This window comes from Pelodiscus sinensis, chromosome 6 (genome assembly GCF_052426305.1).
Source record: "Pelodiscus sinensis isolate ZL-2025 chromosome 6, ASM5242630v1, whole genome shotgun sequence".
NCBI classification, from domain to species: domain Eukaryota; kingdom Metazoa; phylum Chordata; order Testudines; family Trionychidae; genus Pelodiscus; species Pelodiscus sinensis.
This window is the reverse complement of record NC_143057.1, coordinates 95,799,935-95,814,772: the sequence shown is the minus strand read 5'-3', so window position 1 is coordinate 95,814,772 and position 14,838 is coordinate 95,799,935. Positions and strand designations below refer to the sequence as shown.

The 14,838-nt window shown below is 42.9% G+C and overlaps 1 protein-coding gene across 2 annotated transcripts in view; it reads left to right on the top strand.

The window, feature by feature from the left end:
* The window catches only part of RAB3C (RAB3C, member RAS oncogene family), a 209,187-nt gene that overhangs the window by 183,761 nt on the left and 10,588 nt on the right, over window positions 1–14,838 (top strand). The window lies entirely within an intron of this gene.

Genomic DNA, 14,838 nt, shown 5'->3' with positions numbered 1-14,838 from the left:
GGCAACAGTTTTAACAAAAAATTCATCCACAAGAAATATATCAATAGCAAATTATATGCAGCATCTTCCTTCTGCTTTCGTTGACTGAAATGTGAACAACTTGTGTTGGAATCATTAGAACTGTTATGTCATTAGAATAACTAATGTTGCATCTGGTGGTGAGCTTATTCAGAGATGTGACATGACACTGCTACCCATACAGTGTCCTGAAGTTGCCCCCAAGTTGGTTTAGACTCAAGACTTGTTTGGTATAGTGTCATAACCAGTTCTTTCTTCCATCCTTTAGACTGAGAGTATGGTAAAAGTTACTAAATGCAGAAAACTATAACAGCTTATTATACACACACAAACAAACTCAAACTAAGAAACATGAATTAGTTATGAGAAAATGGTCAGTGAGTTAGAGTAACACTGCAAATTTAGCTTCTCCAGCCTGAATTAACATGTAGTAGAGACATGTAAATCCTCAGATACTCGCTTTATATCTGCAAATACAGATGTGGATGTGGATACAAATTTTGAACCTAGAACCTTGCAAATTTGAGAATATCTGCTTTATATCTATGAGTATCCACATCTGTGGATGTGGATGCAGATATATGCAGCTCATTTTTGTAGATATAGGTGCAGATACAAATTTTGAATGCACGCAGGGCTCTAACTATGAGGTGTTCTAATTTTCTAAAGCTCCCACTCAGGCTTATGGTAAGGACAGAGGTCATCTGCCTTTTACTTCCTTGCTGAATTGTCAGCATAGCAATTGGAAACCACATGTATGTTCCTTTGAAATTGATGTGCTACCACCAACCACCTAATTATACTTGCCCGAAACACCACTATAAGGGACTTGCAAGCCAGCAACCAGTAATTTGTCTGGGTTTAGGGTGTATAAGTTGGTAGTTTCCTTGTCCTTCCAATTGGAGCCCTGCTAATATTGTTTGTTTCATACAGCCATCTGACCCACTTTCCAAAATCCAACATTATATTGTTTAGTAAAAGTGAAAAACTCATTGTTTACGAGTACAAAAAAGAATAGTTTAACTAGTTAAAAACAAGTCAACCCTTTAGCTAAAATATGAACTGAAACTTTGCTAGTTCAGAAAGCTTGGATTATTATTTACAATGTAGAGACACACATCCAGAAAGACATTCAACTCCCATGGAAATCAATAATGTTATCCTACATTAACACTGGTATAAATGAGGCAGGATCTGTGAGCCTGAGTCTGATTGTAGGTGGCACAGTCTTAACCACCGGGATAATTATTATGAAGTTTTGAGCACCTCTTTCCTTCTTTGTTCTGCCAAATTGCGGGAGTGCTTTCATTTCACAAGAAAAGCTAGCTCTGATATTTTGATTCAACTAGAATCAGGAAATGCCAGAATCTCACAGGAACTTGATATTCTTAAGATATCCTATCCAATTTAACAGACTCTACAGATCCCAGCATTTTGGATAAGCATCCAGATGTTCAAGGGGCTACCAAAACCCAACCTGTGCCCCTTTGGAGTTCACTAGTCACTTCTACAAAGAGATATATATTTTCCCATTCATTAAAACTCACTGTGGCAGAGCACTTTTTGATTCCTGGTGAGCAAGTGATAAACTTTGGTTCATCTTCATCCTTTCCATGCACAGGAGAAATGCTATCATAAGAACAGCTACGTAGGAAACAGATGGAGGAGAGAGTCTTTCATATCTTTGGTCATAGGCCTGGGCCATTCTCCAAGCTAGGGAATCTGTTCACTTTTCTGCATATGTTACCTTACTTTAAATATTTGTCATAGCCTCTCTCCCTTTTGGAGAGCACCCTGTTGGCTGCAAACTCTTTGTCTGCTGAGACATTCCGTCCAATCACACCCACCTTCTGTGGACCACAAGCCACTCAAAAGACACCTCTACAAAATAGCCAAGAAAGCAAGAATCATAAACCAGCCTTAAAAGCTGGCAGAAAGGAGTGTTCATCCAAGTGTGTCGCCATCTGGCAGAACAATATATGCCCCAGCAATTGCCCCCAACTGCTTAGAACTGATTTTTAATGCCTCTATTTTCTATAAACACTGTTTCCATAGCACCTACTTTGGCATGCTATTTTTCCTTATAGAAACACACCCTCATCAGCATGACTTTATTATTTTCTCTGTGCATGCTCATAATCCCCATCCCTATGAATGAAAGTGTATTGAAGGGAGCAGGAGACCCAAGACTGATGTATTTAACGAACATGTATTTTTCCTAAATCTTAAAGATGAATGAACAGTGTTAAAAAGATGCAATGTATGTTCTAGTTTATTTTTTTTTAAGTCTAAGGGTTGACAGGATTGACATGATTATCCCATATTTGCCTGCTAAGGGATTATATGCATCTTTCACGAAAGCATCTCATCCGCACCACTTACACTAGTAGATGGACCTTGGGTTTAATCCAATACAATTTCTATATGATTCAGTCCACATCCTCGCTGACCACAGTCACTTCCCTTGCCAAGGGTATGTCTCCACAATAGCTGGGAGGGTAGTTCCTATCCAGGATAAATGTACATGTGATAGCTCTGTTCAAGCTGGTGCTTAAAAACAGCAGCGAGCCTGTAGTGGCTCAGGCTAAGAGCCCAAGTACATATTCAGCGGGTTGCTAAGGATTATACTTTATAATCTATATACATGATAATCACGCTGATTTTTTTTAGGTGCTAGCATGTGTATATCTCTCCAAGCTGGGAATTGCATCTGTCAGCTGCAGTATAGATGTGCCCTCTGTTCTACTCAGAGCTTTATATCTGGTTTAAAAAAAACTTAATAGATTTGTAACTTGCCCACTGCTTATATGAGGCCAGTCCTGCTCCTGCATGTATCTGAAGTACAGCTATGTGGAAATGAAAGTTCCACTTCGTGGAAGATGTCAAACCTCAAAATTACCACAAAGGAAAATTCCATGAAAAAAATAGATTCACTCTACCCCAAACATTTTTTCAACAACATTAACTTTCTATTTCTATTTTGACATTTTAATTGTATTTTTTTAATTTATATTTTTTTAAATTCAAAATGAAAAACAGTGTTTTGAAGGGAAAAGTCAAAACAATCTGTTACAAAAATACAGAAAGGGAGTTTTTGACATTGTTGGAACTATGCTCCCCATCCAAACACCACTTTTTTCTCCTCTATGTATGTCTATACCCGTGGTCCCCAACACGGTGCCCGCGGGGGCATTTTCATGTGCCCGCCAGGTGCTCGGGGCTGGCCTGGCCCCGGGCACATGGCGCGCGGCGCTTGCGGGGGGGAGGGAGCGCCGCCCCCGGGCGCGCGGCGCATGGGGGGGCCGCCCTCGGGCGTGCAAGTTTCCCCGCCCCCTGGCGCCCGGCGGGCGAACGGCCACGCCCCTTGGCGCCCGACAACCTGAAAAGGTTGGGGACCACTGGTCTATACTGTGTGGCCATTTTGGGATACCTCCAGTATCCCGAAATAACTACCCTGCATCTTAACAAGCCGACCATTATTTTGAAATATTTTTCGAAATAATGGGCATGCTATTTCGGCATCCCTGTAACCCTTGTTCCACGAGAGTTAAGGGATGTCTCGAAATACTGTATCATTTTGAAATTTGGTGCAGTGTAGACACACCAAATTTCAAAATAAGCTATTTCAAAATAGAAATTGAAATTTTTTTAGCATGCTGAAATGAACAGAAACTGGGTATGCAACAAATACTTCCCCCCTTTGGAAGAAACTATATATATATGTAGAAATGTGGCAAATTGGCCAGTAGAGGGAGCCAATTTATATCGTGATAATATTGATGTGATAAAAATAGCTATTTAATCCAAAAAAGTTAGTTAATATAAAACTTTGAGTACAAGAAAAATAATAAACATCAATTTATTGTCTGCTTTTTCAACAAAAACATATTACATGATGTTTAACTGCTCTTTTCTCTATTGTATATGGAATATCAGTAACCCTCTTTTTATAAGCACTTTTCCTTCTTACTGCTTATAAAATGAGGGTTACTGGAGTTGGAGTAAGAAGTCCTTTGGCTCGACATTATTTCGACATTATGTCGAAATAACTGCTTATAGTGTAGATGTGGACTGTGTTATTTTGGAATAACATCTGTTATTCTGAATAATACTACTGTGTAGATATATCCATACATGCTTCTGTTAGTGATTTTTAAATGTTAATATTATGTGTGTGAAATGAGCCAGATTGCTAGCTCTGGAGCATGCTAAAGTCCTCTTTAGTCACACCATTTAGTTACAACACATACGGGACAGCATGACTAAAAAACTCTGAAGCGCCTGTCCACGTGATACTTTTCTGAGGCAGAGACTTGCCAGACTGTGATTACTTTTAGGGATTCCAAGGCCTGTGTTGTATGGAAGCCATTTGATAAAGAGCAGAACCTGGGACTTTGTTTGCTGCATGTCTCTAATAAGCAGAGGACAATACTGAGGTGCTCTCTTAATGTATTTAAACTTTCCAAATATAGTCAAAAGTCACAACCAAAATCAGGGCAACCAGAACATCTATAGAAAGCATCTGGGGTGAGAGGGAAGAAAAGAAGAGCTTCACAAGATTATTTCAGATAATGCACCCCAAATGTGTGTGTGCTGGTATATTAGCATGTGAGGGGTGCTGCTTATAGCAGAGCTGTTCTGTGACTCAGTAACAGTGCAGTGTAAATATACATGCATAGGGGACCTAATGGAATTTTAACTTTTGTCTCTAAATTTATCTAAACCTTTGGACCTGAGTAAGGCTTTATCATGGTTCAGCTAATGTAGGCCCCATGTACACTATAAAGCAGAAACCCATTGTAATCTGCTTCCCAGATCCAGTTGCAGGGTTGATGACTCTGTGAGGGGTGATAATAATTACTCCACCACTTTCAAATGATTTTGACCCACTGGCTCTAAAGCTTTGTCTTTCATGCGCTGCTTCATAAGAGAGCAAGCAAGCCTCTCACAGACCTGCCTCTCCAAGCCCATGCTACTCCTTGTCTTCACTAGCAAGTTATCTTGAGCTAGAACACAACCATGGGTAATCATTTTAACTAAAACACAGCAAGCAGCCAGTGTAGACAGGGTTTGAGCTGTGTTTAACATCATGTCAGCTTGTTGTAGGCAAACACTGCTGAAACCATGATGAGCTGACCTATTAAACACCACTTGCTCCTGTCTACAGTGACTGCAGATTTCAACCTTATAATAGTCAATGTGACTTCCCTAGGTCATATTCTAACACAACCTTATTTATATTCTAACACAATCTTATTTTAAGAGCCCTGCAAATCTACGGATACTCGCTTTCTATCCTTGGATCATGTTTGTGCATAACAGATACAAATTTTGTATCCACACAGGGCTGAATTTATTTTCTCACAAAGACAAACCCCTGAAGATTGTCCTGCCTCTATCTATAAATTCTTTACTTTCCATTTCCTCCTCCCTCCTTTTTATTCTTTGGGAAGCACAGGTAAACAAGTTAATGAGCGTCCCCGTGAGTTTCGGCAAAACCAATAAAGATATAAGGGGGATAAGGAAGAGAAGGCAGCAGTGTTGGTTGTTTATAAATCTCATGAGCGGCATTTGCAGGGCTTTATAATCGTGGTGAATCTACGCTTGCCAATAATCACACAATGTTCTCGCAGCTCCTGAGTCCCATATTTTTTATGAGGATTCAGCTGATCATATCTAGTTTTAAATATAATGAAAAATAAGCATGTTGCTGATTGGAACCATCAGTGCAGAGATTGAGTCACAAGATCCTGACTGTATTAAATTTCCAGGGAAACTAAAGGGTAAAAGGACCAGTACAACTGGACTTTGGGTCCCCAATGCCGCAAGATCTATGGGCCGATGTGTGTGGCTTTTCCTTCTCACCACTACCACCTCCCTCCAGAAGAGCTGTGTCATGTCAGCTGTGAGGTGGGAAGTTATTTCCTTTTCCAACCCTCATCCTAGGGGGGTTGTGTGCAGAGCTGGTTGATGCATTTGTTGAACACAGTATGCAAATTGTTCATGAAGGTTTCCTTTTAAACAAGAAGAGGGGAGACCCTGAAGATTGCCCTTTTGCCCCAGGATATAATAAAGGGGCAGGAGAGACCAGTCCTACTAGCACCTCTAGTAATTACCATGCCAGCGCTCCCTCAATACTAAGCAGCTCATATTTCACAACACAATGCCCTGGAGAGGAGTAACAAACATCACACTAGCATGTGCACCTGGTGGGGTCCACAGGATTGGGGGACCTTTTTGCAGCTGCAGATTTAGTAGCCTTGGAAGGGGACAGGGAGAGTCATGGAGAGGAGTCAGAGGGACAGCAAAGGGAAAGGAGACAAGAGAAATAGTGGATGGGGACAAGAGAAAGAGCAGCCTGATATATCATTCAAGTAGTCACACCCAGGCAGCCCCTTTGACATGACAGGTTTCCTCAGCTGTATCAGCTTCTGTTCCCTTCAGCTTCATCTGCCCTGCTTGCTCTGGGGTCTTGCCATGTCAGTCTCTACTCTGCATTGTCTCCGCCACATCTGCTGTGCAAACATTACAGGTGGAGGGAACACGGTGTTCCAGGAACCTCTGCTGCTTATGATCACAAGGGAGCTGTCTCACCTCAGACACCTGCTCATAGAGATTTTTTTTTCTCTGTGTTAACAAGCAGCAATGGAAAGATACCAACCAAAGCATCAGATTAGATAGATCTGAAGCACAGAAGTGCAGTATCTCAGGGCTCACCTAATAAAATATTTTAAGCAGGGATCAGCAGGGATGGAGAGGTCTGTGGCACAGATGTCTGCAAAATATTCATAACAAAATGAAAGAAATGGAACTGAGGAATTTGCACTTTTGTTTGCGCTCCTATATGTTTTGATGCCCTGGTTAGTGTCTTTCCACTGCTGCTTGTTAACACAGAGAAACCTTTTATTAGGGTACCTCCCTGCACTTTTCTAGCAAAAATAGGTAAGTGGACAAATGTAAGGCAAATGTAAGTTGGCCATTTTTATATAAAGATGGTGTCTGCCTTAAAAACCCTCATCAGTAAAAATAAGGCAGCCACTTTGTCTTTGACAGTCTTATTGCAGAGCGCAAAAGAGTGTAATTTGGTCCAGTCACTCTGTTCTCTCATCCCCAGCTCTGATGCTTTCTGCCCTGCCTTTTGTCCTTTTCTGTTGTGTGAACACTTTCCCCTCCCATTGCTGCTCTTCTTGTTTAAGGTATTTTGTCCACTCACGTCATTGCCTCTTCCTTTACACGCTACTGCTTATACACTTCTTTTTTTGCTTGCTATACATTTCCATTACTAATTTTCCTTTCCTATATCTGATCCACCTAATCTTCCTCCCTCCTTTCTCTGAACCCCACTCTGCCTCAACTGTCCATGTCTTTAAGCTTCATTCTTCCAGGTTCTGTCCTTGCCCAGCCCTTCACGGTCTGGTCTGCTTTCCTCTTCTCATCCTCATCTTGCTTCTTGACCACACTTCAACTCTCCTCCCTTTCATCAGCACCCTCTCTCCTTCTGTCTGAGGTACATGGACATAGCAGGGAAGGGAGCAGCTAGCAAAAGAACACTTTGCTTGTGTGCTAAGCAGAGCATGTGGCAGCCCTGTGACTGGAACTCAGCTGTCAGCTTTGTCTATTTGCCTCTGGAGAAAAGAGCAAAAGGTGGACTGGAGCAACACAAGCAGTGCTCCCGCATTACCCAAGGGATCATGAGAGGTGGCAAAGCTTGTTTGGGAGTGGGACAAACCACTTGGTTGCTTCCCCCCCCCCCAAAAAAAAGTGGTCTGCTGCTATTCTATACCATTGCAGTCTTTTTTACACCAATGTAAACCATGGAGTAAACTCCCCTGAAATCAGTGGCGTGGCTCTTGATTTTACACCAGTATAGCTGAAATCCGATTCTGGCCTCCAAACAGACCAGCCTTTTTGGAATGGCTTCCTTCTTCTAGCTTCCTACAAGGCAGTCAGTCATAAGTGTGTAAAAATAAATTATTTTAATGTAATTCCCATTGCCCACTGATCTGGAGGGCTCAGAGTTGTTCTGCAAAACTTACAGCTACATTCCAGTACACAATACTAAAACTGGGGAGGTTCTTCCTTTCCACTCTCTACCCAACTGAGCTGAACAGTCGTTCCCAGCCTGAGATTGCCATAGAACATTAAAAGCTTCCCGCAAGAGAAGAAATACACTGTGATGTTTGGTATTCAGCCCAGACCAGTAAGGGGCTGTGTCCCCACCAGCCCTGTAACTCTGGGTGCCAACAGCAATACTATGTTGCTATGACTCAGAGCCCGGACACCATACAAATAGGCAAGTCATATCCTGGCTTCCACTCTTTGTGGGATGACGCCTACAACCTCCCAGTCATGAATTTTCCCTAAGCCATTTGCCCTGGGATGTTAAGCTTGCTCCTGGAATATTTAAGGAGGTTATTGAATGTGATGCTCTTTTAAAGAGACAATACACAGAAGCCTGTTATCTTATCTGGGTTCGAGTCATCCTTCCTTTGAATGAGTGCACTGTGTTGTTTCAAATAAAAAAGTAAAACAAGTTGATTTAATCAAAAAGAGACTAGGGGGCTGCGCTCCCTGCTCACTACAAGAGTAAATCCCCCTCCCCTTGGCCACTATGCGCGCCAATCCCTGTCCCCCCTGGCCTCAATGCGCACCAACTCCCCTCCACCCCCAGCTGCAATGCATGCCAGCCCCCCTCCCCTCTTGCTGCTATGCAAGCCAACCCTGCCTCCCTGTGGCCACTACGCACCCGTTTACTTTCACCTGTGATGGGTGCATGTAAAATGGATCTGTGAAATATTATAGTACAGGTTGGACATCCTTGGGACCTGAGTGACCCCAAACCATGCAGTGTGCTGGATCAGGGGAGGTCAAGGCTCCCCTCTGGCTCCGCTCCTCGCCACCAGCCCTGCTGCCTCCACTCCTGGCAGGGTCACACTGGCCTTGCTGCTTCCAGCCAGGCTGGGACTCCATTTACTTCTGTTCCAGTCTGGACAGAGATGTGCTCTTGCACACCAGCCTCACTGTTTTCAGCCCATGCAGGGCTGCACTTCTCGCTGTGCCTGCCTGGTTAGTGCTGTGCTCCCTGCCCATGCTGGCCAGTGCGTTCCCAGGTGCTGGCCCTACTGCCTTTGCCCTGCACCCAGCAGGAGACTGGCCTTGCGGAGGCAGCTCATCAGGTAAGTGGTGGAGGGAGGGGAAGTCTTGTCTTCATTACAGAATTCTGTCATATTAGTACATGGTCTACTTCTGGATGCTCAGGTGACAGGCTTTTTTATCCGCATTTGGCTAAAGAGCATGGCATTTTCTTTTGATAGTGGGCCCTGCCTCGGTTGTCCATGCAGTGCCTTTGTCACCTTGAGACAAGACTAACTATAACGTGCTCTAACTCATGCAGAGCACAGAACAGATTGAAATGGCAGGAGTATTAAATGGAGACCATTTGTCACTACAGAATAATACTGTGTTAGATCCAAGGTGTGAGTTGTACTGTCAACTAAATGTGATATAGACCATGACTTTGCAATTTGTAGATGAGGCCATATTGTGTTAATCATTGTGTCGTTGTGGTTAAGCACTTGTTCCAATAGATGTAGCCAGTGAAGCAGAGAGCAGGATGTACTGAAGACATTCTAAACCTCCTAATGTAATGCATTAGCTGAGTCAACAACTGTACTTGCCATATTGAGGTGATATTTTATGTTAAGTCTTGAAAGACAGGTCAAACGAAATGGTGTTCACTACAGTGTTATTTAATTAAAATCTTTTCCTTGCTTATTGTCTCCCCTTTGTTGGCTCAAAGTTGCTGGGAATTAGCTGTCTTAGATCAGTGGTTTTCAACATTTTTTTCCATTGGTGGATCCCTAAAAATTTTGAAAGGAGGTGAGGATCCCTTGGAAATTCAATCTGTAGTCCATAGACCCCCACCATAGAGGTTTTAGACTGAAAACTGACTGAACAGAATTCAGTAATAAATGCTGCATGTGCTTGGCATGGCATTTGACACAGAAGGATAAAAGGTGGGGATAATCACATACTTTGACCAGAAGAACAGAATGCTTTTTCTGGGATCTGAAATTTTATTTTCAGTCACTTTTTACGGATCCCGTCATGTTTCAAAACCACTGTCTTAGATTAATGGGCCAGAGCACTAATGAAGTTATAGTACTGAAGCTAAGTAACTTGCTACAAACCCTTTATTTCCTTGAACATGACCCCACAGCATCCATAGCTGATTTTGCAAACAAGTTTTTTTTTACCATTATCATGATATTTTCAGCTGTGATTAGTATCCTAAAATATATACTTGCAGTTACTTTTTTATGGCTGATAGAGTCTAAGAGACATCGGATGTTTGCTTCCAGCCAAATAAGACCCTGAGCAGGTTTCTTGGCTTACTGAAAAAGTCTACACTGATAGTTTGTTACATATCTTAAATATTTGAAAAATTGTCCAATGAACCCTGAACTCTAGCATGCCTGTTAGTTGAAACAAAATCCCAGCCCCATCAAGGTTTCCTATCTCTGTTGTATTAAGCAGCCCAGCATAAGTGGCATTTGTGAAACAAAAATTTCAGATGCAGATAGGCCTCCTCCAACAGCCTGAATTGTCTTGTAAAGTGATCTGTTCACATGGTTGCAAAGAGAACCAGCTTCAGCTGCCAGAACCCAGAAGAAATAAAACAGCATATTCTGCAACATGGAAAGCAGGCCAACATGCAGACAAGGGACTAAAAGGAACAGCACTGAGTCTGGAAGACAGGATAAATAACAAACCCAAAATTAGTAGAAGGAGCAGGAAAGCAGAAGTTAAGCTGGCCAATATTTGTAAATAGATCCCAGAACTGACGAAGCTGTTCACCATAAATGGGAGGAAAACACTGATGGTGGAAAGTTGCTTTTATAAAAAGAAGAAACAAGAATAATATCAGTGAAGTACTGGCTGAAATCTGCTTATTCCTAATTAATTTTTTTATCTGACTATAAAGCCAGTCTCTGGGCATGGGACAGCTTGTTGTCCAATATCAGTAATTTAAGATTTGCATCCTCCTTTAAATTACAGACCTCTTGAATTGCCCTGTCGTTAACTCCCCTTTTGCCTCAGGCAAAAGCCTAGAGATGGGCTTGGACTGCAGCCTGAGCTCTGGGACCATCACACCTCACAGTGATCTAGAGCCCAGGCTCCAGCCTGAGCCTCAACATCTACACCACAGTCAAACAGCTCTTTAGCCTGAGCCCTGTGTTCCCAGAACAGATGGGGAGGAAGCCCCCAGCATCTAATTGCAGCGGGGACAGTCTTTGTGACCTGAGGATGACATATTCAGGCTTGGGCTCTGATAATCCAGCAGGCAAAGTGAAGGATAGAGTGAAGGGCCCACCGCTGGAAACATCCTGAGTTCAGCCTCAGGTCTAGGGACCATCAGTAAATATGGGCCATCTGATTTTGGCTATATGGTAGTCCATGGAGAGAGGGGCAGATTCTTCAATAGCCAGAATCCAAACCAGTAGGAGTAGCAAGTATGAGACAGTGACTTTTCTGGCTATTACTGTTCAACCTTTCCCCTCTTCCTATCTCTATTCTGGTCCTTCGTGCAAGCTCCCACTGCAGGCTGTTGCAGTCTGGTGAGTCTTCCTCTGGGGTGGAGCTAGTAATTTAAAAGTGAAAAGTCTTCCCGCTTGCCAGACCTATTTGTATAACATTGAACCTGTCATTAAGTGGTAAAGAGCCATTTAACAGGCATGTGCCAGCCCAGAGTTATATGCTGTTTCTCAATTTACTGACAAAAATAGTTGTGAATTACTGTAATATATCTACAGGACTTTAGTTTAAAATCTACATTAAATATTTCATTAGCTTGTTGCTGAAGATTATAAAATCACATCTCTAAAAAATCTTTGCATAGATTTTAGAAGTACAATCTGTGTTCAGCTTTAGCGTTCAATGCTTGGATCGTCATACATATAGTTTTTAAATAAATTCTTCAAAATTCCATCCTTATCTAAAATACACATTTTAGTTACTATACTTTAAAAACTTGCTTCCAATGTCTTCCTGTTGTTTCTATCCATCCCTGCTCTACATTCACCCCCCTGTTGAAGAGAGCCCTTAAAGCAGTGTTTTCCAAATGGTTCTCGCAGAGCTCGATCACTCCTTCCCCTTAAAGAGACAGAAAGGAGCCAGCGTGCACTCCTGGGTGGTGGGGTGTTTTGTGTTTTTTTTTTCTTGACAAATTTCCACCCTGGCTGTAGGGGTTCCTCAAAATTCTTCCGAGTTTAAAAGGGCTCCTTGGCCAGATAAAATTGGGAAACACTGCCTTAAAGGGACAATGTCCTTTTTCTTCCAGCTATCTGGACAAATGAGTTTCCCTTTCTCTACTTCAGACTGTTTAATGAACTAGTTTTAAGAGAACCCTCCACTAAAATCAGTCATTAATAAGATATAAAATTCTTTGTCATGTTTAAAATCTTTGGAAACATAACATATGGTGAAATTTAATAAATGAGTCTATTGTTATAGAGATCACACAAAATAAATTAGTGTTCCCTTTTTCTAAAATCAATGAACTTTGTTATGAACGCACTAAAACACTCTGACTGATTAATTTAAAATGTATTTGTTTCAGTGCATTAAATATTTAGTAATCTGGTATGGATTCTTTATGAAGACTTAAGAGTACATTAAAATATAAAATCATCTTAGAAATACTGATTAAGAAAATGTAAAACAGAGAAGAGCTGCATCATGTGTTCCGTTGTCTTTAATGTTGTATTCAGCAGGACAGCTGACTTGCTCATACTACAGTGTTTTTGCAAATAAATCTCTCTGGGTATATCAAAAAACCTGTGACTGACATTTTTTATTCCCAAATGCAGTGCTTTTAATTAGGTGCCTTCTGCATGTCCAGCCTTCGCAATCTGGCATGTAGTGAAAAACATGATCCATTTTCTTTAGAAATGTTTTTTAGAAGAGTGGGGTTTTTTGAAATGTCATTTGCTACATTTGGCTTTAGGGATTTGATTGGAAGGGATGAGTAGGGAAGAGAAGAGGGAAACAGTGGCAAGACCCCGGTAGTGAGGAGTGGACTATGGGTGGAACCATAGAATGGAGAGTTTGCCTCCCCAAGTAGCAGATCCACCCACCACCAAAGCAAACCAGACTGTTAGCTGTACAAAGACCAGCACCATAATTGCATCCAGAAGCAAATTAACATGTTCTTTGTGATTCACATTACCAGCCAACTGACTTTCAGAGCTAGCCCCAGGCAGAGCATGGAGAGCAGCGGCAGCGTCTGCATAGAGGAAATGGTCACTACATCTTACCAGATCCAGATGGAAAAAAACTGCAAACAGGGCCACTGATGGAAGGCCAAAGAAAGTAGTTGCCCTGAGGCCTGATGATTCTAAACAGCCTGGAGCTTCCTACCTCTGGCACCACTACTGCAGTGGCAGCGGCACCCAGAATTCCAGGCCCATTAAATCATTGCCAGGTGCTGTGCCGCACGTTCCAGGCAGCGCTGTTGAGGTACACTCTGGGCAGTGCTAAATTCTGGCTGCCTCTGGCTCCACCCCTTTTGCCCAAGGCCCCACCTCTTCTGGGAGTGCAGAACAAGTCTTCCCCCAAGCCCACTTTCCCAGGGGTCCAGCATGGCTGTTGGCTCCTCTGCCTGCAAATCAAAGTGTGAATTCAAATGCACCCTCAATTGTGAACTTCTTTAAAGAATAGTACAGATACCAGCCCCTTCAGAGTCTTCCAGCAGCATCCCCACTCTCACTGAGGTAGGTGTGGGGGGAGGAAAGAAGTGGTTCACAAATCTAAGCATTGAAAGCGAGACACTGGTCATGGCCATGATTAGTAAAAATAATTTGCTGAGCACTCCCATTGTATTTAGTGTTGTCGGGGGGGACAACATAAGTGCCGGGCCCCAGGGCAAGAGGGGGGATGGCTTCGCACTCCCAGAAGGGAAGGGGACTTGGGTGTGTGGCGGCAGCAGTCATGCCCCCCTTCCTGCACACCCCACAGGAGCAGGAGTCACAGAGCAGTGGAATGCAGCAGAGCAAGTGCACTCGCCAGTTCACTCCACTGCCCCACCCCCGGCTCCTGCCGCTGCGGGGAGTACGGTGTGAGGGGTGATCACGGCCGCCACAAGATTCCTGAAGCCTCAACCTCAGGAGCAGCAGCGTTCCCTCTAATCACCGTGAAGCTGTGTGTCCATACAGCTTAATCAGCCCCACCCATTCAGTCAGCTCTGTGCAGGGAGCCCTCAGTCTCCGACTGGGCGGGGCTGATTAATGATCTGTGAAGCCGTGCTGCCCTGCAGCTTAGCGAGAATACTGGTGAGGGGGTCCCCTGTGAGGAGAGGGCAAAGTGATGATAGGAAGAGGCAGGAGTTCGAGCTGGTAATGGACACCCCACTGGTCCACCAGGAATCCCAGGCTGGATTGCACACAAGCTGGTTGGGACTAGCTTGTGGGTCGGGAGTGTGAGACCCTTGGTATAAACCAGATTTTTTTGAAGGAAAATGACTTAAATTTAGAAAAATGTTTGCATCAAAACTTGTTTTCTATCCCCCAGATTATATAACAGATTAGAAAATAAGACCTCCTTGATTTGTCTTATTTCTTCTTGATACCTTCCAATTTCAGACATCTCTTCTGACAGTGGCAGCAGTGTCACAACGGTAACACACATTACCAATGGAGCAATGCTTTTGGGAAAATAGTAATTAGAGCTGCAAAAAGACCAATAGAGAAACTGAGTTATCCCCTTCACAAGAGCCAGATGTAGGCCTATGATATGGGATATTATTATGATACTGCTCTCAAT